At 47.1% G+C, this 24,045-nt stretch overlaps 1 protein-coding gene across 2 annotated transcripts in view; it reads left to right on the top strand.

Moving 5' to 3' along the window:
* Nucleotides 1–2,231: 2,231 nt before the first annotated feature.
* Anxa4 (annexin A4) overlaps nt 2,232–24,045 on the top strand; it is a 56,846-nt gene continuing 35,032 nt past the window's right edge. Inside the window, exon 1 of one of the 2 annotated variants that reach the window (XM_036181469.1) lies at nt 2,232–2,287. The gene's annotated coding sequence lies outside the window, so the exon portion shown is untranslated. Of the gene's footprint in view, nt 2,288–23,985; nt 24,010–24,045 lie in introns of those variants that run through there. The other variant, XM_036181470.1, reaches the window with a different exon arrangement.

Raw genomic sequence — 24,045 nt, 5'->3', positions numbered from 1 at the left:
GCTCACATTTCACGCTGCTTCTTGGCTTTCTCCTGGCGCCGGGCTCTGCTTTCTCAGGCCGGCCACATTTGTCACCTGGCTTTCTGCTTCTCAGTGGCCAGAGGAGTTATGTTGTTGTTTTCCTTCTCTGGTTCCCTTGACCTTGAGAGATGTTCGTGTTTATGTAGTGCTGGGGGATTGAATCCAGGGCCTTGTGCATGCTAGCATATGTTTTACCACTGGGTACATCCATAGAACTATTATTGTTGTTTTCTCCTTCTTCTTTGAGACAGGGCTTCATGTGTCCCAGGCTGGCCTTGAATTTGTGAAGTAGCTGAGGATGGCCTTGAACTCCTGATCCTTCTGCTCTACCTCCTAAGTGCTGGGTTTACAGGCGTGTACAAGGAAGTCCAGATGTGTTGTAAAATGAAAAAATCCACTCTTGTTTTCATTCAACTTCAGAAGAAACCTGAAGTAAATATATGTATCTATTTGGTGTTTTAAAAAAGTATGTGTGGGAATTTTGTCTATAGGCATGTCTGTGCACCACTAGCATGCCTGGTGCCTTTGGAGGCCAGAGGAGATTACAGAATCACTTAGAACTGGAGCTACAGACAGTTGTGAGCCACCAAGTGGGTGCTGGGAATCGAACCTGGGGTCCTTTGGAAGAGCAGTCAGTGCTTTTATATATGACGCTTTACTATTTTAATTCCTGCATATGGGTGTTTTGTCTGCAAGTATGTATGTGCGTCACGTGTGCCTGGTGCCTGTGGAGGTCAGAAGAGGGCATTTTATAGAAGGTTGTAAACCACCTTGTGGGTTCTGGGAACTGAACCCAGGTCCTGTATAAGAGCAGCCAGTGCTCTTAACCACTGAGCCATCTCTCCAGTCCCTCATTCTGAGAAGGTGCAGCAGGGACTGTGGTGCACTTGCTGTAAAGGTCAGCTTAGCTGGATGCTAACAGCAGTTGCTATGTACTAAGAGTCTAACTGTTCCCCTTCCCTGCACCTAATTTTGTTTTGTTTTGCTGTTGTTGGTTTTTGGGGTTTTTGTTTGTTTTGTTTTGTTTTGTTCTGTTTTGTTTTTTGAGACAAGGTTACTCTGTGTAGCTTTGGTACCTGTCCTGGATCTCTCTGTGTAGACCAGGCTGGTCTCGAACTCACAAAGATCCGCCTGCCTCTGCCTCCCGAGTGCTGGGATGAATTAAAAATTAGTGCCTGGCCCTAATTATTTTTAAAAGGATGCAACAGCCTCGAATCTTCCAGAAGTGAAGTATCTTTATTTTGTTTTTCCTATTATAACCTTGGTTAATTTCGTCTCCTTCCCCTGTGGAAGCTTAGAAACATTTAGGCCTTCAAACATGAAAGGACAGGCCCAAGTCTAGATCAGTCGTCTCCTCCTGAACCCGCCAGCTGTTAACCACACAATAAGCCATCTCCTCTAGCCACACGTTGCTGATATGATTTAATGTAATGACCCCTTGGGTTTTGGTTGGCTGGATAGCAAACGTTGCCCAAAGCAACCCATTCTTTTTCAAGTGAAATTGGAGGTTGCCTGTAGAGTCACAGGCTTGGTTCTTCAAGCATGTGCCCCGACTGGGTACACAAGCAAGGAGCAAGAACCAGACTGGCGTCCAAGCCACGCAGCAGTAGGGGCTTTAGCGGGAAACCAGTAGCTGCTCCGAACCACAAGTCCCCAAAGGTGCCCTGTACCCGCCTTCCTGCACCCTTCTCCTGACTCTTGAGACTGCAACTATCTTCTTAAGGAAGGCGTGAAACTGCTAGAAATTTTCTGGAACATAAGTTCTAGTGTGGAAGACGGGCAGGAATTGTGCCCTCGGATGTCATTTTCTACTTTTCCAGCCCATTGGGAAAGGTCTGGGCGTAGGAACCCTGGGCGCGCCCGGCTGGAGAGCTGAGACCCAGGTGTGATGTGTGACCCCCTCCAGGACCCGAGGCTGAGATCCTGGGATTGAGGACGTGGGTGGGGTCAGGCTGTGCAGGGTAGGGGTTCCGAGTGGGTTTTGGCGGTGCAGGCTCAGGGTCCTTTGTTGGGTGAGGGTCCTGAGTGGGGTAGGGAAGCGGTGTGCGGGATCCGTGGCGGGAGCAGCCTCTGGCGCCTCCTGGTGCAAGGGGCGCGACTGGTGCGGCTCTAGCTGTGCTCCGCCTGGGAGGGACTTCTCATCCCGTGGGCAAAGGGACAACCAGGAACTCGTGCTCAGTCTCCACCCCAAGACTGGGCGGGTCCTGTCCGTCGGGACGAGGGTGTGGCAGCCGCAGTAGACTCACAGCCGGTCTCCGTACGGGAGGTAAGGGGCTTGGGCCGGGGTCCCGACCTCGGCTGCGGGCTCTGGGTTCTGGGTGTGGGTCCTAGGCTCCGGGCCGGTGTCCTAGGTTCGGACCTGGAGATCTAGACTTGATTTGGGGGACTCTGGTTCGGCCGCAGGTCCTAGACTGGGCCCTGGAGACCTGAACTTAGTCCCGGGATCCTGGGCTCGGTCGCAGGTCTTGGGCTTGGGCATGGGGGTCTTGAGCTCCAGCCGGCTGTCCTAGGCTGTGTCTGGGGGTCCTGAGCTCAGGGACGGGGTGTTGCGACCAAGCACGGTTCTTTGGGCCACCTGGCACCGCGCCCAGGACGCGTGCGTGCGGTTCCTAGCCGGAGCAGCCACCTGGGAAGCGGTAGAAAGGAGCAGGCGGCGCTGTACACAGCACTACCCAGCCCAGCCCACCACTCCCAGACCCCTGTAGTCCTTTGCTGAGTTGAAGTTCACGCCAGCACCACCTGCGTTACCTTTTCTTTTTTACAAGTAAGTTTACTTTCTCTTATTCTTATGGAGCACCTCGTCCACCTTGCCCAACGGCCTCTGCACAGTGCCTGGCACCCAGCAGTCATCTTATTCTGAGCCGCGTGTCCCGGTGTCCTCCTGTGGCTACAGTCCCCCTAGTCTCCCTGGTCCTCCGAGCCTTGACCAGCCGGGGTCTTTGGTATCTAAGAGGATGGCGGCTTAATACTCTGCTTGCTTGATGTGTGAAAGTGTGTGAAAGCCTCTGGTTACTGGAGGAGCAGTGTGGGAGCTGAGTAAGCGTGTCTTTCATTAAAACGGCTCCTGGCTCTCCAGCTGATGGTGAAAGGGTGGATGGGATGGCCTGCTAGTTATCCGTCCCGCTGCCCATCATTTCCAGACGCCCACTTTCTTAGATGGGAAGCAACTCTACGGATGCCAGTGAATCCGTACAGAACCGAGAGTAGAGCGAGGAGGAGGACCAGAGACAGACTTGACAGAGTGCCTGCCTAGCATACCAGAAGCCCTAAGTTTCATCCTTGGCTCTGAGTAAACCAGGTGTACTCTTGCCTGAAATCCCAGCGCCTCAGGACAGTCGGTAGTTCAGAGTAATGGAAGCTAACCTGGACTGCATGAGAGAAAAATCCAAATAACCAAAACCAAAACACAAACACAAGAGCAGGTAGGGGCTGGAGAGATGGCTCAGTGGTTAGGAGCACTTGCTGCTCTTCCAGAGGACTACAGTTGGATTCCCAGCATCTGCTTCAGATGACTTGGGAGTCCAGCTCCAGGGGATCTGGCACCTTGTGGTCTTGGAGAACACACGCGCGCGCGCGTGCGCGCGCACACACACACACACACACACACACACTCACACACACACACACACACACAATGTTTTTGCAAAAAAGCAGGAGAAGTCGGGAGTTAGATTGGGAAGCGGTAACCACAGCCACCACGAACCACAGCCACGAACACCTGAGAGCCCACAGACTTCTGTGATGGCCATCTTGCCAAAGTCAGAACAGGCTCCTGATTTTGGGGCGCACACAGGGACACTCACTCACGGGTACTAGAGACAACTATTAGGCCAAGGGCAATGATTTCCTCCTAGCCAGAGTCCTTGCTTGTGTTAGGGATGATGTTTTCTCTGCACGCAGCCTGGAGATGAACATTCAGGATCAGGCTGCACCTGCCAGCCATCAGTACCCACAGGGTGAGCCTCTTGGCCCTGCAGCCCCATGTCCCAGGGCACATCGCTTTGCGACCAGCCATTTGTTTCTTTTCCTGGTCTTCCTTACCCACTAGTAGGCTACCCTGCTCCTCACGGAGGGAGATCAAGGTGAGGGTCTTCATTGGGGATGGTGAGTCCCGTGCCAGGGAAAGAGGGAAGCTTACAGGGTGAAGGAACAGAGATTTTTCCTTAAGTGCCAATTTCACCTGATTATTTGATTAAAATCACGTTTTATATTTAAACAGTCATAATAAATTTTAGAGGCGAACCCTCAGAGGTTATATTCTGTATTTATCTTTTATTTTGAGACTGCCTCTACTGTAGCCCAGGCTGGCCTCAAGCTTTCTGTGTAGCTGAGGATGTACTTAAACTTCTGGTCCTATTGCCTCTAGACCTGAATGCTGGGATGACAGATGTCACCATGCCTAGTTTTTGGTGCTGGGGTCCAACCCAGGGCTTTGTGCATGCCAGGCAAACACTACCAAGTGAGCCACATCTCCAGCCACTGAAAGTATACGCCTTTAAAGGCTAAAACAGGAAGCTTTCAAAAAGGAGCTGCTTGAGTTTGAGGGTGTCACCCCCAAACCAAGCCCTTCACATGCAGTTAGAGTATGGAGGGAGTTTAACAGGCACCATGATGGCCTTCTCAGAGTGTTTGAGTAATGGTCAGCCTACGCGCTTTAGTTCTCTCCAGCCGGAGATGGGCTCTTAACCCGGTTTCACAGGTGAAGTAACAGGGCCTCAAGTCCTGGTCCTGATCCTCCCCAAACCTCAGGGGCATCGGAATCCCCTAGGAAGTCTAAACGATATTCAGATTCCTGCGCAATTCTTGTTTGTTTGTTTGTTCCCAAGGCAGGATCCCACTGTGTAGCTCTGGCTGTCCTGGAACTCACTCTGTAGCCCAGGCTGGCCTCCAACTCAGAGATCCACCTGTCTCTGCCTCTCAAGTGCTGGGATTAAAGGTGTGTACCACAACACCTGGCTCTTGCCCCATCCTTAAAAAAATTTTTTTTTTGAAATGTTCTTACGGTGTAACTCAGGCCAGCCTAGACTTTGCCATCCTTTTGTCTCAGCCTTCTGAATTCTGGTTTTACTTACAAGTGTGCACCATCACACCTTGGCGGGTCACTGCTCCAGATTCTGATCCAGTGTGATGAACTAGGATCCCAGGAGCTGTATGTTTAGATGTTCCCAGGAGCTCACTGTGAGAAGTAGGCCTTACAAACTCACGAATGAGTATGCTTGCTAAGCTGAGTGAGGTGTGAGAGTGTGACCTTCCATCGGACTGATCTGTCATTACACTGCGTGCTCTAGGTGATATGACGGCTGATGTTCCATGTGAGGAGGAACATTCTAAACTTCCCCACTCCAAAGGACAGTCCTCTGCTATACAGTCAGTATAGTAGAGTTCTGATTAACAACAGGCGTTTCTCCCTCCAAACTCAATTCTATGTGTGTGCTTGCGGGGGTGGGGTACATACATACGAACTCATGTGCTTGTGGAAGCCGGGGGACAACTTCAGCTGTTGTTTTTCATCTTTTATTGCCTTGGAGCTCTCCACCTAAGCCAGGCTGACTGGCCAGTGAGCCTCAAGGATCTGTTTCTGCCTTCCCAGCAGTGGGATCATAAGCACACCTAGCAACATACCACACCTCACAGTTTAAAAATACAGTTTCTGGGGGTCCAGCTGTCCTGCTTACCCGGCAGCAGTTTACCAACTGCATGGTGACCCTCGTCCCTCAATGCAGTCTTACAGTGCTCAGCACTTCTCGGCTTAGCTCCAGCTGGAAGTTTTCTGTTTGTTGTTGTTTAACCTGATTGAAACTGAGTTGGATGAACACACTCCACTAACCACCTTAAAAACCACGGGTCTCGCCGGGTGGTGGTGGCGGCGCATACCTTTAATCCCAGCACTTGAGAGGCAGTGGCAGGAGGATCTGTGTGAGTTAGAGGCCAGCCTGGGCTACAGAGTGAGTTCCAGGAAAGGCTCCAAAGCTACACAGAAATCCTGTCTCGAAAAAACAAAAAACAAAAAACAAAAACAAACAAACAAACAAAACCCCCACAGGTCTCTGAGGCCCACTGTGGGTTATGTGGGGTATAATTCCTTGGTGTCTGGTTGTGTTTGGATTGAGCTGTGATTTTCCTGGGGGACTCTGAAACACCATTTCTGAAGAACATTTTCTAAACTTAAAGGTTCCCGTTGCTTGAGGTCAGTAAATTATCATAGCACCTCCATCACCATCAGCACAGGCATAAATGGTGACTAAAAGCCAGGAATGAAGGAATCCATTCATGTAGGAGTCCCGTGGGTTCCTCTCCATCCCTCCCCTAACCCGCTGGCCTAGATGCCACACGGAGTCTGAACAATGAGATGCCAGAGAGCAGACACTTTCTGGCCCACATGGATGTGATCCTCCATGTGAAGGGACCTTCCCCCTGGAAAGGGACCATGTGGCATTGCTATCAGAGGCCAATATGAGTCCTCAGTCTCCTAATTCACTTGTGCCTGAGCTCTCTCCCCTAGAAAAGGGTGCAGGGGGGGGGGGAGCTTTACAGAAATTGGGCCCCAACATCTACCTGTCAGGGAGCAAAGGAACAAACACTTTTTTTTTTTTTTTTTTTTTTTTTTGGCATTTTTAATGCCATTGTCTGCAGGTGCGTCTTCCTGATGCTCATGAGGATCTTTTGACTCAGTAGTTCTCATCCTTCGTAGAGATACCTGCCCCATAAGATGTAATTGAAGCCACCGGTTCCTTGAGAAAAATGAACACATACTTAACATTCTTCACAGAGTTTCAAGAGGTTTCCAAACACCCTTCTGAACCAAGGCAAGGGTGTGTGGAAAGTACCTGAGGCTCATGTGAAGAACTGCTTGGAAATTCGGTAGCATTTGTTGCATTTTTGTAAGAAGACGTTCTAGCAACTTCAATTCTAGAAGTTTCCCCTAGATTTACCCTTGGGATGTGTGTGGAGCTGTGTGCAAGGGTGCAAGTGATGCAGGCTTGCTTCAGGAACAGAAAACTGGAGCTGCTACTGTGCCTGTCTGTAAAGTGAGTCACAGAGCGTCTGCAGCACACACAGCCCTGAGCTACATGACAGACAGTGTGATGGAAGAGCGTAAATTCTGGAAAATGATGGATTTTGTGATTGCATGAATATGGGAAATCAAGGGACTGGAGAGGCACTCAGCAGAAAAGAGAGGGTGCTGCTCTTACAGAGGACCAGCACGCACACCAGGAGGCTTCCAACAGCTTGTAACGCCAGCTCCAGATCTGCCACTTTCTGTCCCCACACAGCTTGCTCTCTCTCTCTCTCTCTCTCTCTCTCTCTCTCTCTCTCTCTCTCTCTCTCACACACACACACACACACACACACACAATTAAAAATAAAATCTAGCCGGTCAGTGGTGGCACATGCCTGTAATCCCAGCACTCAGGAGGCAGAGGCAGGTAGATCTCTGTGAATTCGAGGCCAGCCTGGTCTACAAGAGCTAGTCCAGGACAGACTCCAAAGCTACAGAGAAACCCTGTCTCGAAAAACCAACCAAACAAACAAACAGACAAATAAATAAATAAAATCTAAAAACAATAAAAGAGAAAAGAATAGGACACAAAATTAGTATTAGTATTATTCAATCTGACCAAGGAAAGAAAAAAAGAAAAAACAAAACCTCTAAATCCCCAAACTGGAATGAACAGTGGTAGGTTTGCATTGTTTTAACATGCCCTCTTCAGTGTTTACAGCTAATTTGATAAGTTATGAAATCAGGTAAAAGGAAAATAGATTGTAATGTCTCCGAGCTCTACAATTCTCTGCGAGTTAATCTTTCTGTTTGAAGGGGTGGACAGATCCACTCTTCAGCACTGCGGTGGAACATTCTTCCCAGGCCCACAAGTGCGGGTATGGGAAACAACTTTATCAGTTCTCACAGGCATCTGAAGTAATGACGGATGACGGGAACCACAGGTGAGAGGGGCGCAGTGACAACAGAGCCCTGCTTGCCAGGATCCGTCCTGCTGCGAAGTCCCGAGGTGGGCTAGACAGGAGTAAAGTGAAACAATGCTATTTCTGCCAATAGACATATATTATCTTTAAAATAAAAAATAAACCAAGGGCCTGAAGCTGAGCCTGTTGCTCAGTTGGAGTCTTGCCTAGTATGTGTGAAACCCCGGGTCTCCAGCGCAGCATAGAGCAGGTAAAGGCATAAGGATCAGAAGTTCAAGGTCATGCAAGTTCAAAGGCTACATGAGACTCTGCCTCAAAATAAGTAAATAGTAAATAAATGTTATCTGTTTATTAGTATTTGTGTTCTCTTTCCTGTGATTCCTTGATATGTTAGTGTCAAAATATTCTATGACCCCTAAAAAGAATCGTAATGTCTTCTAGAAAAATTCCAGGTTTTTTCCTCCTCCTCCTCCTCCTCCTCCTCCTCCTCCTCCTCCTCCTACTACTACTACTACTACTACTACTTGAGACAGAGTCTCACTCTGTAGCCATGGCTGGTTTGGAACTCACTACATAAACCAATCTGGCTTGAACTCACAGATACCCACATGCCTCACTCTCCTGAGTGCTGGGATTAAAAGTCTATACTGCCATGCCTGGGGAATTTCCCCATCTATGAAAAAATATTTTAGTTGATACCAAACTAGATGAAAGGATACATTTTGGGAAGCCCTTTGGAATTCCATGTTTTTGAAAATCTAAAGAGTCTTTATCACTTGGCTAACTCAAGGGGTTAGAAAAAAATGACCACAGAAAATCAATCCATCGATCCTGGCTATGTCGAATATAGGAAATTCAAGCAGGCAGTTAGTCTCAGAGGATTTTATTGATAATATTCAAGTCACCTTCCAGCACCCTTTTCAAATGTTGAGTTGTACCAAGGCCTTAGTTCTCCTGGGCAAAGAGGAAATTTTAAAGTATGTATGTGAAGATTTTTATGCTCTGGGTGACTCTTCCACTCAGTCTTGAATTTTTCTTTTGAGCGGGGTCTCACGTAGACCAGGCGGGCTTGAACTACATAGCCAAGGATGGCCTGGGACTACTGATCTTCCTGCGTCCCTCCCTAGTGTTGGGTTAGGTCAGGTGCTACCACATCTGGTTTTATTAGCAAGCAGTGCTGGGCATCGAACCCAGGACTGTGTGCATGCCCAGCAAGCACTCTACCAACCGAGCTGCACACCTACTGTCTCTAGCTTTAGGAAATGTTCCATGTATTATGAATATCTGTGGTCACCCTGTTGCACAATCCACACCAGATCTCCTTGTTCTAACCACAACCCAGCACCCACTGATCAATCTCTCCACACCCCCTCTCCCTTGCCCCCGGTAATCACCTTTCTACTCTGGACTTCTATGGCTGCACGTGATTCATATTCCACATGAGTGAGGTAGTGTGGTGCTTGTCTTTCTGTGTTTGTCTTAGTTCATTGACCTCCAGTTCCATCCAAGTAGCTGTGAATGGAGGGTTTTCATTCTCTTTGTGACTCAGCACACACACACTGTTATGTGTTCATTGGGTTTTTGCTTTGTTTGTTTTGCCCATTCATCGGTTGATATATGTTTAAGTTGGTCCCATTTTTTTGACTGTTGTGAATCAGGCTGCCATGGACATGGGAGAGTCGGTGTCTCTTCTACACACCGATTTCACTTCCTCTGAGTTATACGCAGTAGTGGGAGTGTTGGGTCATATGAAGGAGTTCTGTTTGCATTTCCTGAGGAACTTCCATACGCCTTTCCATAGCGGTAGTAACAATTTGCATTCCCATCAACACTGTGCAAGGATCCTGATGCCACACTTGTTTGCACTGGCTGTCCTTAGTCATTTGGACGGCAGCAACCTGTTCTGGGGACATCTCCGTGGTTTTTGCCTGGTCTTCTCTGGTGAGGGGTGTTGCTGGGCCTTTCCCCCATTAGGGCTGGCCATTCGAATGTCTTGTTTTCAGAGGCAGCTATTTCAATTGATCGCCTATGTTTATTTAAGGTTTTTTGTTATTTTGTTTAGTTTCTATGGTACTGGAGCTTGGACCAGGGCCTCTTAAATGTACTCCACCGTGGAGTCTCAGCTCTGGAGTCCTAAGATGTCCAGTCAAATGTTCTAATGTCGTCTGAACTCAGTGTATCTAAGGACGAATGGGCAGGAAGCCACATTCAGCTATCCAGACAAGAAATGTTCCATGCCTGACTCCCTTTACCCTCTCTGCCACACCAGGATGGCATGCTGTCTGGCCTGTCTCTTTGCTGTTTCTCAGAACTGCTCCCCACTGTTATGGCCTCCCTTTAGGCCCTTATTACCTCTCACCAAAGCCACCTCTGCTCTTTCCTGACCTGGCCAGAGTGGAGTGGCCGTGATCCGGAAGCTGTTTGGTTTGTCCTGCTGCTCTCAGCCTACCGAGAACTTCCTGCAGATACCCCACTGCCCTGAGATAAACCGCAGCTTCTCAGCAGGAACCAGCTTCTGCCTTCCCCTCCCTCCTCCTCCTAACACTCACAAGTCGGCAGTGGCTCAGGGAGCCTCTCTGCCTCTGCCCACCTAGCAGACAGACAGACCCCTGATTTTCAAACTCATCTCCTCCAAGGAGGGCAACCAACCTGCTCCAAAGGCAGATTCAGATCAGCATCTTTTTAGTATCCTGCACTTAAGGGCTCAATGCGAGTTTAAATGAGTAAGCCAACTGGTGTAAGACAAGAAAGTGTAAAGGGGTGTGCTCTGCCGCATCCTGAGGGTGTCCAAGTACCCAAGTGTTTCTTTGAAGCAGATTGTTTCCAAGGACAATCTGTCCTACTGTTCCAGTATATTGTCTTCCCTCGTCCTCCCCTCCCCCCCCTTTCCCGTCTGTCTGATCTGAGCGGCAGAATGCAGGTACTAGGAACACACACGTCTTTTGGTGAGGATTGAAAGGACAGTAACCATGCATATGCAGCCTGGAGAACAAGGTCTGACTGTGATGACCATTTTGTCAGCATTAGTCATGTCACAGTTACAGAAAACAGTGAGCCATGTCTAGAGCTGAGCCATGCAGTGGCCTAGCATGAGCTACATTTGGAAGCTCGAGTTTCTCGTAGCGAAGTATGGAACTGTAAAGAGGGGCCGGAGATGCGGCTCAGTGGGTAAAAGGCTGGCTGTGTAAACGTAAGGACCTGAGTTTGGATCCAGGGCACCCATGTAAGAGGCAGGCCTGGGCATGTGTACTTAGAACACTGGCTCTAAGGAGCCGAGCCGGGTGGGTCCTGGGGTCTTGCTGGCCAGCCAAGTCGAAACAGCAAGTTCTAGGGGCAGTGAGAGATGCTGGCTCAAAAAATAAGGTGGAGAAGTGATTGAGGATGGCATGCTGGTGTCATCCCATGGCCTGTGCATGTGCTAACACACACACACTACACACACCCCCACACACACCACTACACACCACACACCACTACACACCACACACACACACCACTACACACCACACACCACTACACACCACACACACACACACACACACACACACACACCACTACACACCACACACATACCACTATACATACCATACACATACCTCCCCCCCACAGACACCACACACACACACACACACCACTACACACCACACACATACCACTATACATACCATACACATACCTCCCCCCCACAGACACCACACACACACACACACACACACACACACACACACACACACACCACTATACACCACACACATACCACTATACATACCATACACATACCTCCCCCCCACAGACACCACACACACACCATACTACACACACACACACACACACACACACACATACCACACTACACACCACACAAACACACACACACCACTACATCACATATACACACACACACACCACTACACATACCATACACATACCTCCCCCCAGACACCACACACACACACACACACACACACACACACACACACACCATACTACACACATACCTCACACATACCTCCCCCCAGACACCACACACACACACACACACACACCATACTACACACATATCCCCCCACACAGACACCACACACACACCATTCTACATACACACACACATACACACCACACACACACACCATACTACACTACATACCACACATACACACACAACCACTACACATACCATACACATACCTCCCCCCACAGACACCACACATACACACACACACACACACACACACACACACACACACACAGAAAAGAGGACAGAGTACAGTCACTACTCTGGTTACTTACTACTCAGATGCTGCCCTGACTTTCGGCCACTCCAGAAATATTAAACAAGATGTAAGTAAAAGGAGATGAAAACAAATGATCGCCAGTAATAAAGATGGAAGCTGGGAGGTACCACAGTTGTTGAGTGTGGGCATAGGCTTTGCAAAGGCCTGGATTCAATCCCCAGCATTGTGTGGAAAACAAAATAAAAAACAAAACTGGGTTATTTTACCAGCATATCCAAAGTGTGATCATATGTAATCAATATAAAATTGTTAATGACTGCCTTTCAGTTTATGCTATTTTACAGTGATGGCATATTTGAATTTCAATGTTTACTTGTCACCAGAAAAATTTGGTTCATATTTGGATTTCATAGTATTTATAATTTTACCATCAATTCAAATTCTTAGAATATTTTAAACATACTTAAGGTTTTTGTAGTAGCTAAATTAAGTATAAAAAATTATTTCATGAGCTTGGCATGTGGCTCAGTTGATAGAGTCTGGCACTCACTAAGCCTGGGCTCCATCCCTAAACCACACAAAATGTCTGTAGTCAGGTGTACCTATGGCACAGCAGGGCAGGGGAGGGGGGTAGAGGTGGAGGGTCAGGGTCATCCCAGGCTATGTAGTGAGTTAGGTACCAGCCTGGGAGCACAATACTCTGGCCCAAATGTTTTACAATTTCCATTAAATATTTAAAACCTCATTTTAAAAACTGGTTCGTCTCCAGAAGAATTTGATTTGAACCAAAAGGCCTATGGCTTTTAGAACTGCGTGTGTCCAGGTGAACTGGTGAGCTCCCGGGTCGACTCCTCCACTTCCTCTCCCCAGTGAGAGCACTGAAGCTCCTGACATCTGACATGTCCACTTGGGGAGCAAGTTTCCGTTTAAAATTCGTAAATATCAGTGGGCATTGTAGTGTATGCCTCTAATCCCAGCACTTGGGAGGTAAAAGCAGGTGGATCTCTGTGAGTTCGAGGCCAGCCCGGTTAATATAGAAAGCTCCAGACCAGTCAGAGTTACAGAATTATACCCTGTCTCAAAAATAAATAAATAAATAAATATATATATATATATATATATATATATATATATATATATATATATCTCCACGTTTACCTTTTTAAGCTAGAAAACAATGTAATTAAGATAATTAGCAAATTCAAATTGCAAATGAGTACATTGTACTGTCTGTGAACCATATTCAAATGAGCACATTAAAATATTGCTTAGTGCCTGGAAAAATATTCAAAGTGAACAAAGCTGCTGGTACCAGTTAGTAGTTACGTGTAACCCTAGACAGGACACACACTGCCTGCAGGTGCGTTGTGCACAGTGGTCGGAGTAAACTTCAGTCCTGCAGGAAGTTAATGCATTTTAAAACGTAAAGTTAATGCATGCGGGGGAATCAATACCTCCCGAAGAGTGAGTGTAATCGAATGATACAGACTTTAAAACAGAGTTAGGCTGCAGCTGTGGCTGCAGCATCAGCTGGTCGGCAGTCACATGGTTCATGGCTTCGAGTAGCCCAGTGCGCAGGTCAGCAGCTCGCCCAGTGTCTCCCTGTGTGCTGACACCCACTCTCCAGCATGGGAGAGCTGTTTTCAAGGAATTTGCTCTAATTCTCAGTTTCTATCAGTTTTTTTTTTTTTTTTAAAACAAAACAAAACAAAACAAAACAAAAACAAACGACTTAATTATTGACAAGCTCATGCAAAATAGTCCAAGCAATGATCCTCAAACTTACAAACCCCTGTGCTGGGAATGATTTGATATTCTCTCTCTCTCTCTCTCTCTCTCTCTCTCTCTCTCTCTCTCTCTCTCTCTCGTGTGTGTGTGTGTGTGTGTGTGTGTGTGTGTGTGTGTGTGCGCGCGTGTGTTACATTTTTCTTTAGGGTATGTGAGCATCTTATGGCATGCATGTAGACCTCAGAGGACAACCTGCTGGAGTCAGTTCTCTCCTTCCACCATGTGGGTCCTGGGAATGAGCTTAGGTCTTGGAGAAAAGGGCTTTGATCCACTGAGCCAGCCCTCCTCTGTTTCTTTTTTCTATTTCAATGGCTGGTTCTCTGAGCAAAGAAACATATTCTCATCTATATACGTCTCCCGAGTCTGTTATGACTTCATGGCTTCCTTCCCAACATCTCCTGTCAGGTTTGGGAGAGAGCAGGGCCAGACGCTGATGTCACCCTCCTCCCCCACTTTTTCCAATCCCATCCTGGTAAGCTACTTTCAGTTCCTCTCAGCCTGATGCCGCCACCTCAGGTCAGCCCTGCTCTCTCCAATTTTGTCAGGAAGTCTCTCTTCTCTTACTCCCGCCTTGAAGAGGATTCACCTACAAAACTGGGGGAGGCTTCCCCATAAATAGCAACGCTCCTTCCGTGATTCAGAAAGCCACAGAGGAAGCTTGAACACTTCTGCTTTGTGTCTTTTTGCCAGACTCAGCTTGAATTCTGGAAAGGTTTGGGAGCAGAACCCCATCCTGGCCCAGGGAGGGTGTGGCTGACGGAGATGGGGCCCACACAGCTGGCTGCCTCAGAGGGCACTGGCAGAGCTGAGGCCTCAGGGCCAGTCTGCTCTGGGTTTGATTTCTGACTCACTCTGTGGAGGAAAAACATGCCACTTTCCCTGTTCATCTGGAAAAAGTGCGCTCTTCCCTCCTGGATGAATGGGGTGGCCAGGTGGCCGACTCTACAGCAGGACAGGGTCACATAAAACCTATATCCCACTCTGGGGCAAAAGGAACCCAGCAGGACATCTGGAAGCCTGGCCACATGCTAGCCTACTGCAGCCCCTTTCCTCCTGCGCTGTGTGCGTGAGTGTGCGGGGACCAGAGATGAAAGCTAGCTGTCTTGTCTTTGCCCCGTACCTTGTTTTTATTAACAGTGTGTCTCACTGAACCTGGACCTCACTGATTTATCTAGGCAGACTGGCCAGTGAGCCCCAGGGATCCTCCTGTCTCCATCCGCCAAGAGCTGGGGTTACAGGCTTCCTGCCACACGCCCTTTTCTTCTTCTTCTTCTTCTTCTTCTTCTTCTTCTTATTATTATTCTTATTCTTATTCTTATTCTTCTTATTATTATTAACTATTGGTGCTTGGGGATCTGATCACAGGTCCTCATGCTTGGGCAGCAAATACTTTGCCCACTGATCCATCTCTCCAGGCACCACTCCTGTACTTTTTAAGACTTTTTTTTTAATTTGGGACAGGGCCTCATGCAGCTCAGGTTGGCATCATTAGGCAGCTAAGGATGACCGTGAGCTTCTGATCCTCCTGCCTCTACCTCTGTACTGGAATTATAGGCTTGAGCCACCATGCCTGGCTTCAAAAAGCAACTTTAAAAATTGTATATGGATAAATGGTGACTGTGTGTATCTGGGTCACAAAGTGACACTGTGGTTTATGGATATGTAGCAAATAATTAAATCAAGCCACTTGGCATATCCATCACCCCATTACTTACTTTTCTTTGTGTTGAGAATATTTAAAATTAATTCTCCAGGTGGATCTTTGTGAGCTCGAGTCCAGCCTGGTCTACAGAGCGAGTTCCAGGAAAGGCGCAAAGCTACACAGAGAAACCCTGTCTCAAAAAAACAAACAACAACAACAAAAAAGATTAATTCTCAGTGAATTTGAAGTATGTGGTGTTATTTGTCACAGTCACCGTACTGTACAGTGACTCCAATAAAGAAAAATCCCATCCTGCCTTCACTGATGTATTGGAGCCTTTGGGGACCATCCTCTCTCCATTCCCAGACTTCCAGCCCTAGTGATTATTGTCGTCTACCCTCAAACTCTCCAACCTCCTGCTGTCACTTCCTGAATGCTGGGATGACAGCAGGTGCAAGCCACCACCAGACCCTGCACTCTCCCTGTGATTAGAGTTCTGCTGGTTTGGAGTCCCTATGCTCTGTCTGTCAGTCTGTCTGTCTGTGCCTGGCTTATTTCACTTAGCACGATGTTCTTTTCTTTGATAAAGGTAAAAAGCATCCCAGATATGTGTTTACCGCCTTTTCTTTGTCCATTCACCTGCTGATGGACACTTAGGTTGGTTCTGTCATCCGCTGAGGTGAGTGGTCTGCTGGTAACTCAGGCGCAGACTTCTGTTCAACATACTCATTTCCAATCTTTCGGGTCAATACCCAGAAAGATATAATTCTGCTTTTTTGTTGTTACTGTTTTGACTTTTCGAGACAGGGTGTCTCTGTGTAGCCCTGGCTGTCCTGGAACTGACTCTGTAGACCAGGCTGGTCTTGAATTTACATTTCCTTTGGGGTGTATTTGGGTGGGGGGTACATGCCACACTGCATATGAAGGTCAGAGGACAACCTTTGCATGCCAGTTCTCTCCGTCCACTCTGTGGATTCTAAGGCTTGAGCTCGGTCATAGGGCTTTGGAGCAAGTGCATTTACCAGCCCTAGTTTTAGCAGTTTTAAGGACCTTCCATGCCACTTCCCATGACTGCTGAACCAACCGACATCTGTACCCCCATTGCACAGGGTTCCCTTTTCTTCAAACCCCTGCATCCCACTCTCTTATCTGGATTCAAACCGTTCTATTATCCTATGTCTCCAGGATTTTGTAAAGAATGGTGGAATGATTTTAATCTCCTAGGTAAAGAGCACTTAAGAGTCAGGTATCTGAGTTGGGCATGGTGATACATGCCTTTAGTCTTAGTACTCAGGAAGCAAAGACAGGTGGATTTCTGTGAGCCTGAGGCTAGCCTGGTCTACATAGTGAATTCTAGGATAGCCAGGGTATATAGAGAGACTCTGTCAAAAAAAAAAAAAAATTTTTTTTTTTAAAGAAGACCCACCTTTCTCTGTTGAGGTGCCCTTGTGTTGAGCCTAAGACTGCAGATCTCTAGAATGAAAGGAGACACCCACCAAGCAGCTTTGGAATCTTGGTCTTGGCATATGATGGCTTGTGGTCTCTGATCCACCAGGAACGCCCAGGGTGGTGCACGTGTAGATAGTATCTGAGAGTCTCTGGTGACAGTCTCTGGTGGGTTCCAACCAGCCAGCTGAGGTTCCTGCATGAGATTCCCATATGCCCAGAATAGTTTGCCTACAGTGTTCCTGAAGGAGGGACATGGAACCAACGGACCGTCCACATTTCCTTAAGGGCTTTTGATTACAAATTCATCCTGGATTGGTCAAGAAACATGGAACCCTATGGAAGAGCCTAGTTGTGGACAGTCTTTCTTTAAGTGGTTGCTACCCTGAGGAGACACGATTTTACCCATGATGCTGTGGGAAGACCATATGGGCTTTTGGATTTCATTTGTGTTAGAGTGGGTGTTGGTAAGTGAAAGGAAGAACGTGTTCCCCAGAGGCGATTGCCGTGTCTTGGGCTGTAAAATTATATGTTACTTTATTGAGGCATAATATTCCTGATTTTAAGTGACTAGAGATTTTTTTATAAAGGATTTTTAAAGAGGATCTTTAAAAGGATACATTCTTAAGGGAATGGAGAGATGGCTCAGTTGGCACCCAAGCAAGAGAACCCGAGTTTGAGCCTTTGAATCCAGGCAAATCAGCTGGGCGTAGTGGTGTGTACTTGGTAGTAACACAACAGCCTACTTGGCAAGCTCCAGGCCAGTGAGAGACCCTGTCTCAGAAGATAAGGTGCTTAAGGGAAAATGACACCTAAAGTTGACCTTTGACCTCCACACTCACATGCACATACATGCACACATGCCTACATACGTGGATGCACCCAAAAAGATATGTATGTGCACATACACATACACAAAGATATTGAGGTAAAATACACATAAGATAAATTAGTTACCACACTGAAGTGCATACTCACATTGTTTTTGCAGCCTTCTTCACTACTATTCATTCACAGAACTCATTTCATCTTGTAAGACTACACTCTCTGTGCCTGGTAAGCCTGAGTGGATAATGCTAGACTTTAGAGATGTGGTGGGGAAAGGTTATTCCGAGAGAATCACCTGCAGATTTACCTTGGCCTGTCAGCAGCCATCTTGCATCAAATCACCATGATTGCCCCTGCTCTGGTTGGTCTCTCACCCCTCCTTCCCACATGGCTTCCAAGCTCACTCCAAACAAACAAAAACACTAAAGAGATGGTGGGGCCCACTGCGAGACTCTGGTGCTGGGACAATCCTGTCTCTTGGAGTTTCACTGGAGGTGATGATGTAGGTGCCTTCTGGCTTGGATGAAGTCACTTTTATCCTAATGTCTTTCTGACACAAGATCAACCTGGCCTTGCTACTGGGGGGCGGGGGCCGGGCAGTCGGGGACGGGAGGACATCTCTTCTATCGCTAAGTCCCCAGTAAGTTTCACTCTGAACAATCTTCGGCTATTTTCATTTGGTCTCATTGTAATGTAGAGCTGGCTCTCATGTGTGGAACCTGATTGTTCTGGGACAAATAGTAATAAAAGGAATAGATAAATGTTATCAGGTTCATCATGTGTTTACCATTCTAAGAATTGGGAGTAATAACTTGATTATTCTTTGTATCACTAGATCTTGCTATTGATTCTGTGTTGCCCACAAGGAAATTGAGAGCCGAGAAATTGTACCTTGGCCCAAACTTCATAGCTAGGAAGTATGTGTATAAAGATTATTAGAATGAATGGTCCACAGGACTCCACCCACTTCATTTTAGAGCGAGGATAGCATGAGATTTTAAGAGACATCTCTGTTCTGAGTGGCTATGATGGGAAATTTTCAACTAAGCTGGGAAGCTGGCTTCACTGCCCTTGGATCTGGACTTCCCCCGGCTACTTCTCATCAAAAGGATGACACAGATTCTCTTGTTGAAGGGTATACCCAGCCGCCCACGATGAGACAGCCCAGAGAACCTTTAAGCGGCTACCAGGTTGTCAGCAGTTACTGTGGATGAGACTGTTGACTATCCACAACTCAGGGTGTGCCGGATGCTCCCTAAAGAGCATCAATAATCCACCCTGGCAGGAATACATTTTCTCTGGAACCCTCCCCCCACACCCCCCATTTCGATTCCTGTTTCCTTTTTTAAAAGATTTACTGGCTGGATATGGTAGTATATGCCTTTGATCTCAGCACTCAGGAAGTAGAGGCAGGAGGATTTCTGTGAGTTGGAGGCCAGCCTGGTCTACACACAGAGTTCCAGGATAGCCAGAGTTACACAGTGAGATTACGTCTTAAAAAAGATGAACAAACAAAAGATTTGTTTGTTTTTATTTTATCTGTGTAGATGTTTTTATTGACATGTACATATGTGCACCACATTCATGCAGTGCCCACAGAGAAAAGAAGAGGGTGCTGGATCCCCTAGAGCTAGAGTTACAAGTGGTTGTAGCCACCATGTGTGTGCTGGGAACAGAACCCAGGTCCTCTGCAAAAGGAAGTGCTCTTAAAGTGCTGAGCATCCCTCCAGCCCTGATTCCTGTCTCCTTTGTGTACTCTCATCATTTTCTCAGCTGTGGTGTGCTTGATCTGAAATAAAAAATAACCAGTTCTAACCCAGCAACAAAAGAGTCATGTTGTAAGCCTGGAGGGCACTGCCATGATAACATAAAGCGACCGCTATCTGGGCTGGAAAAATTGTATCATTACTTTGTCTGCCTCGTCAGAGGCTTTGCATGAATGCCCCTAGTACTTTCCGTTCATAGCAAAACCCAGAAGAGCTATTTCTGGTGCTTCTCACTCTCCTGCTGGTGCCTGCTGGGCGCTCTGCAAACTGCAGGGTAAACAAACGGTGAGCTCGCTATGTCTAACCCCCCAGACTCTGGATTCAGACTAATCAATCGTATCATTCCCCAGTGAGTTGCTGGAGCCAACAGCACTGTGTGTGTGTGTGACATACTAAGGTCGTGTTATGTAACTCAGCTGCCTCAAACTTTCCCTTCTCCTGCATCAGCCTCCTGAGTACTATGGGCATTCCTGTGACTGCGGATGTGGCTATGTGTCCAGCATTTTCGTATTATGGTTGGCCCAGCCATGGCCTCTCCACTTGCATTCACAGGATGCCAGGCCCTGTTCTGTTCTAAGGTGGCCACAGACTGTGCCTGTTGGAATCCTGTGGCCTCATCTGGAGAGGGCATGCTGCTGACCACGTGTCAGCTCCAAGGGACGTTGTCCCAAAGGCTGGATGGCTGAGCCTAGACAGGGCTGCAACAGCTAGAACTGTGTTTCTGGATTTGCACGGCACCAAGTTTTGCTTTTGGCTAGCAGCCAGCCCTCTGCCAGTTAAAGTATGCTCCTGTCTCAGCCAGCTCATCTGGGAAGAGTATTCTCTACTTATTTCAGCTTTTGTATCCAGTCTGTTAAAGAGGAAAACCAAGAAAGCAGCTGATTGAGCAAGAAACACGTCAATTTAAAATTTTAGGTGTTTTTAGGATTTAAAAAAAAAATTTTAATTATGTGTATGTATTTTGCTGGGTGGGTGTGGGGTGTGTGTGCATATGATTGCAGATGCCTGTGGAGGCCAGGGGTGTTACATTCCCTGGAGCTGGAGTTACAGGCAGTTGTAAACTTTCTAACATGGGCGCTGGGAACCAAATTTGGGTCCTCTGTAAGAGCAATACAAGCTCCTAGCTGCTGAGCCATCTCTCTAGCCCTAACAACTTAAAAGTTTGCATTTCATTATTGTTTTGAAAGCTTCTGGAATTGTCATCTGCCTTTAGACTTAATTTACATGTGTGCGCACTCATGTATTGACATGGTGTGACACGGAGAGCATGAGATCTGAACGAACAACCCATCACTCTCACGCAAGTGACCTGGGACCCCACGCTTAATTTCTCTACAGTGTACAGGATAACACCCACTTCTCTAGATGAGAGGGACAAATGAGATAGTCTTGATAAAATATCTGTTATTTAATGCAACTCAAGGGTCGATATTTATTTAAAATTTAACTCCCTCTTGCTGCAGAGAGCAGGGTATGGACTGTAAATCCAGCTTTCCTTTCCTCATGCTTTGAGCCTCTCAGCAGTAAGGAAGCTGCTATGGAGGAGCAAGCCTGCTATCTGGGATTGGTGGCAGCTAGAAGCTGGTGGTGACCCTGGGGATGGCTGCCGAGGCCTCACCAGCAAGTGTAGTGAGGTAGCTCTCAATGACCTTCAGGATTTTTCATGATAGATTATTCTTGAACAGATAGGCATGGGTGAAAATCCTCCATTCTGAAGGGTGTAGTAGTAGAATGAAAGTATGCACAGAGCAGGTGTTCATCTAGCTACTGTTGACAGAGTGACCCGGTGCTCAGGACACCTCATTGAGACTCTGGTCAGTCTCGGAAAGTCCACTCCATGTTCCTCTTGCCCCCGGCTGGAGAGGGAGTGAATCAGCTTTCTCTGCAAGTAAAAAGGTAGAACAATTTCTGTGTGTTTGTTTTTTAAGACAGGGTTTCTCTGTGTAGCCAGGCCTGTCCTGGAACTCCCTCTCTAGACCAGGCTGACACTGAACTGTACCAGGCCTTTTCGTTTGGGCCACTAACCAGCTCCCAAATCATGAAATGGAGACTTTTTATTAATTATGAATGCTCAGTCTAACTTAGGCTCATTTCTGGCTAGCTTTTTAACTTAACCTGTTTCTCTTCATCGACATTCGCCTCAGGACTTTTTACCTTTCTTTCTTTTATATATCTGACTTTCACCGCTTCCCCTGTGTGTCTAGTGGCTGCCTGGCTTCTGGCCCCGGGCGTGTCCCTCTCTTTCTCTCTCTTTCTCTCCTCTATTCTTCGTTCTTCTCAAGCCTAGATTTCTCCTCCTGTTTATTCTCTCTGCCTGCAATCCCTGCCTATCCCTCTCCTGCCTAGCTACTGGCTGTTCAGCTTTTTATTAGACCAATCAGGTGCCTTAGGCAGGCCAGGTGAAACATAATTAAACATACATCCTTATATCATTAAACAAATGCAACATAAAAGAGAAACATCCCTTTACACAGTTAAAGTAATATTCTGTAGCATACTATAACACATCTTTACATAGTTAAATGTTTCACAACACCAAACTCACGTAGATCCGCCTGCCTCTGCCTCCCGAGTGCTGGGATTAAAGGCACGTGCCACCACACCCAACTAGAACATTTTTCTTTTTTTTATTTCACAATCATCAACAGCAAAACGATGCAGCCAGTCAGAACCCCAAAGGTCTCCAGTCCTTAAGCACTGTTGAGGGCTGTTGAGAAAGGGGTGGGGAGAGAGGGAGAAGACTCCACAGTGCTGGTGACCGCCGGCCTAAGAGTCGGTGTCACCAGCTATGTTTATAAAGCTTGAAGCTTATGCTGGGGAAACTGAGGCAAGACATTTAACAAGGTAAGGATTGAACTAAACAAGCAAGCCCAACCAGTTTCCCTGCCAACCACCTAGGCCATGTTGGCTCTTTTATTTTAGTAAAATGTAGATTTTTAAACTTTGCTTCTTAATACAACACAGAACTTACCTCAGTCAGTTTTTGCTCTTGTGGCATTCCAATCAATTTGAAATATTTCAAACAGGACAGAGGAAGCTGGGCTCGACTGCTCATGCCTGAGACCCCAGAACTTAGAAGGTTGAAGCAGGATTGTGGCGAGTTTTAGATCAGTCTGGATTACATAGTGAATTCTGTGTTAGCTTAAGCTATAAAATGAGGAACCCCCTCCCACTCCTTACAAACAAATAAAAACACCAAGGAAACTAAGAACTCAAACCAAACAGGACGAAGTGAGGCTTTTATCGTAGACTGGTCATGAGCTGACTTTTGACTTAAAGCCTCAGTTTTGTCTGAGAAGATGAAGGTGATGACGAAGACTCCCCAGGCAACCAGGAACATTAGTTCAGGGACTGTAGAGGCCTGTGTGATCAGTGTCCCCAACTCCTCCCTCTGCTGTTTAGATTAAGGAACCATTGGAATAGAGTCAAAACTTTGATAAAAAACGAGAGGAGGGTGGAGAAAGGGTGGGGATGGGTTAAGTCATATATGAAATAATTGCTTCTCAATCTGTTAGCTAAGGTAGTGTAAACTGTATGTGAAATATGTGCCCTGGAGGTTATGGATTGATACTGTCATTTCCCATGCTGTACAAATATTAGACAGAGCATGTGCAGAGATGTGAAGCATTTACTCAGTTGCTCTCCACTTTATTTATTAAGGATCTCTCTCTGTCTCTAAATCCGTCCCTCCCTCCAGAGAGCTAGGATTACAGACAGACTGCCATGATTACAGGACTTTTGTCTGGGTTCTGGGTCTAAACTCCAGTCTTCAGGTTTGCATGGCAAACCCTTTGTCCATGGAGCCGTCTCCTCATCCCCCAGTTTTCCTGTTTGTTAAAGTTTCAATCCGCTTGAGTGACATTAGCACCGGGTGGGGACTCTGTCTGAGCCTGTGGGCACCCAATACTGGAACTCTCAGTCTGGAACAGTGATCTCCTGTAGATTTTACTCAATGCAGGTTTGTTTCTAAATTCACTTCCACATAACTTATATATCCTGTCTTTGAGTAAAGGTTTGGAAATGCCTGCATCCCCATCTCCAAACCCATCACTCTAGGGAAACTTGTCTCATGAAGGAAGTAAGTTCCAAGAAAGAGTAGACAGTCTCTGTTGCCACGTCGTTGGCAGTTTTGAGAGCCTTCCTATTTGGGTGGTGCCTGCTCACACCCTTCACTAACCCTGAAGACTGGAAGTTAAATCTGTCCTTGTGGGATGTAAAATGAAACTGTGTTCCAACGGAGTGAGTGGGTGAGTCACTCACATGTGACTTCCCCAGGGAAGCGAGAATGTGCTGGAGTTAGAACACAGTGCAGACAAGTCCATTCCGGAAGAAGGCTCAGGTCACCTGTCCCGGGGTGTGGGTCAGTGTCGGGTCCACCTTTCCTCGGGACAGGTCA

Source organism: Onychomys torridus, chromosome 3 (genome assembly GCF_903995425.1).
Source record: "Onychomys torridus chromosome 3, mOncTor1.1, whole genome shotgun sequence".
Lineage (NCBI taxonomy): Eukaryota > Metazoa > Chordata > Mammalia > Rodentia > Cricetidae > Onychomys > Onychomys torridus.
This window is presented reverse-complemented; position numbering and strand designations above follow the sequence as displayed.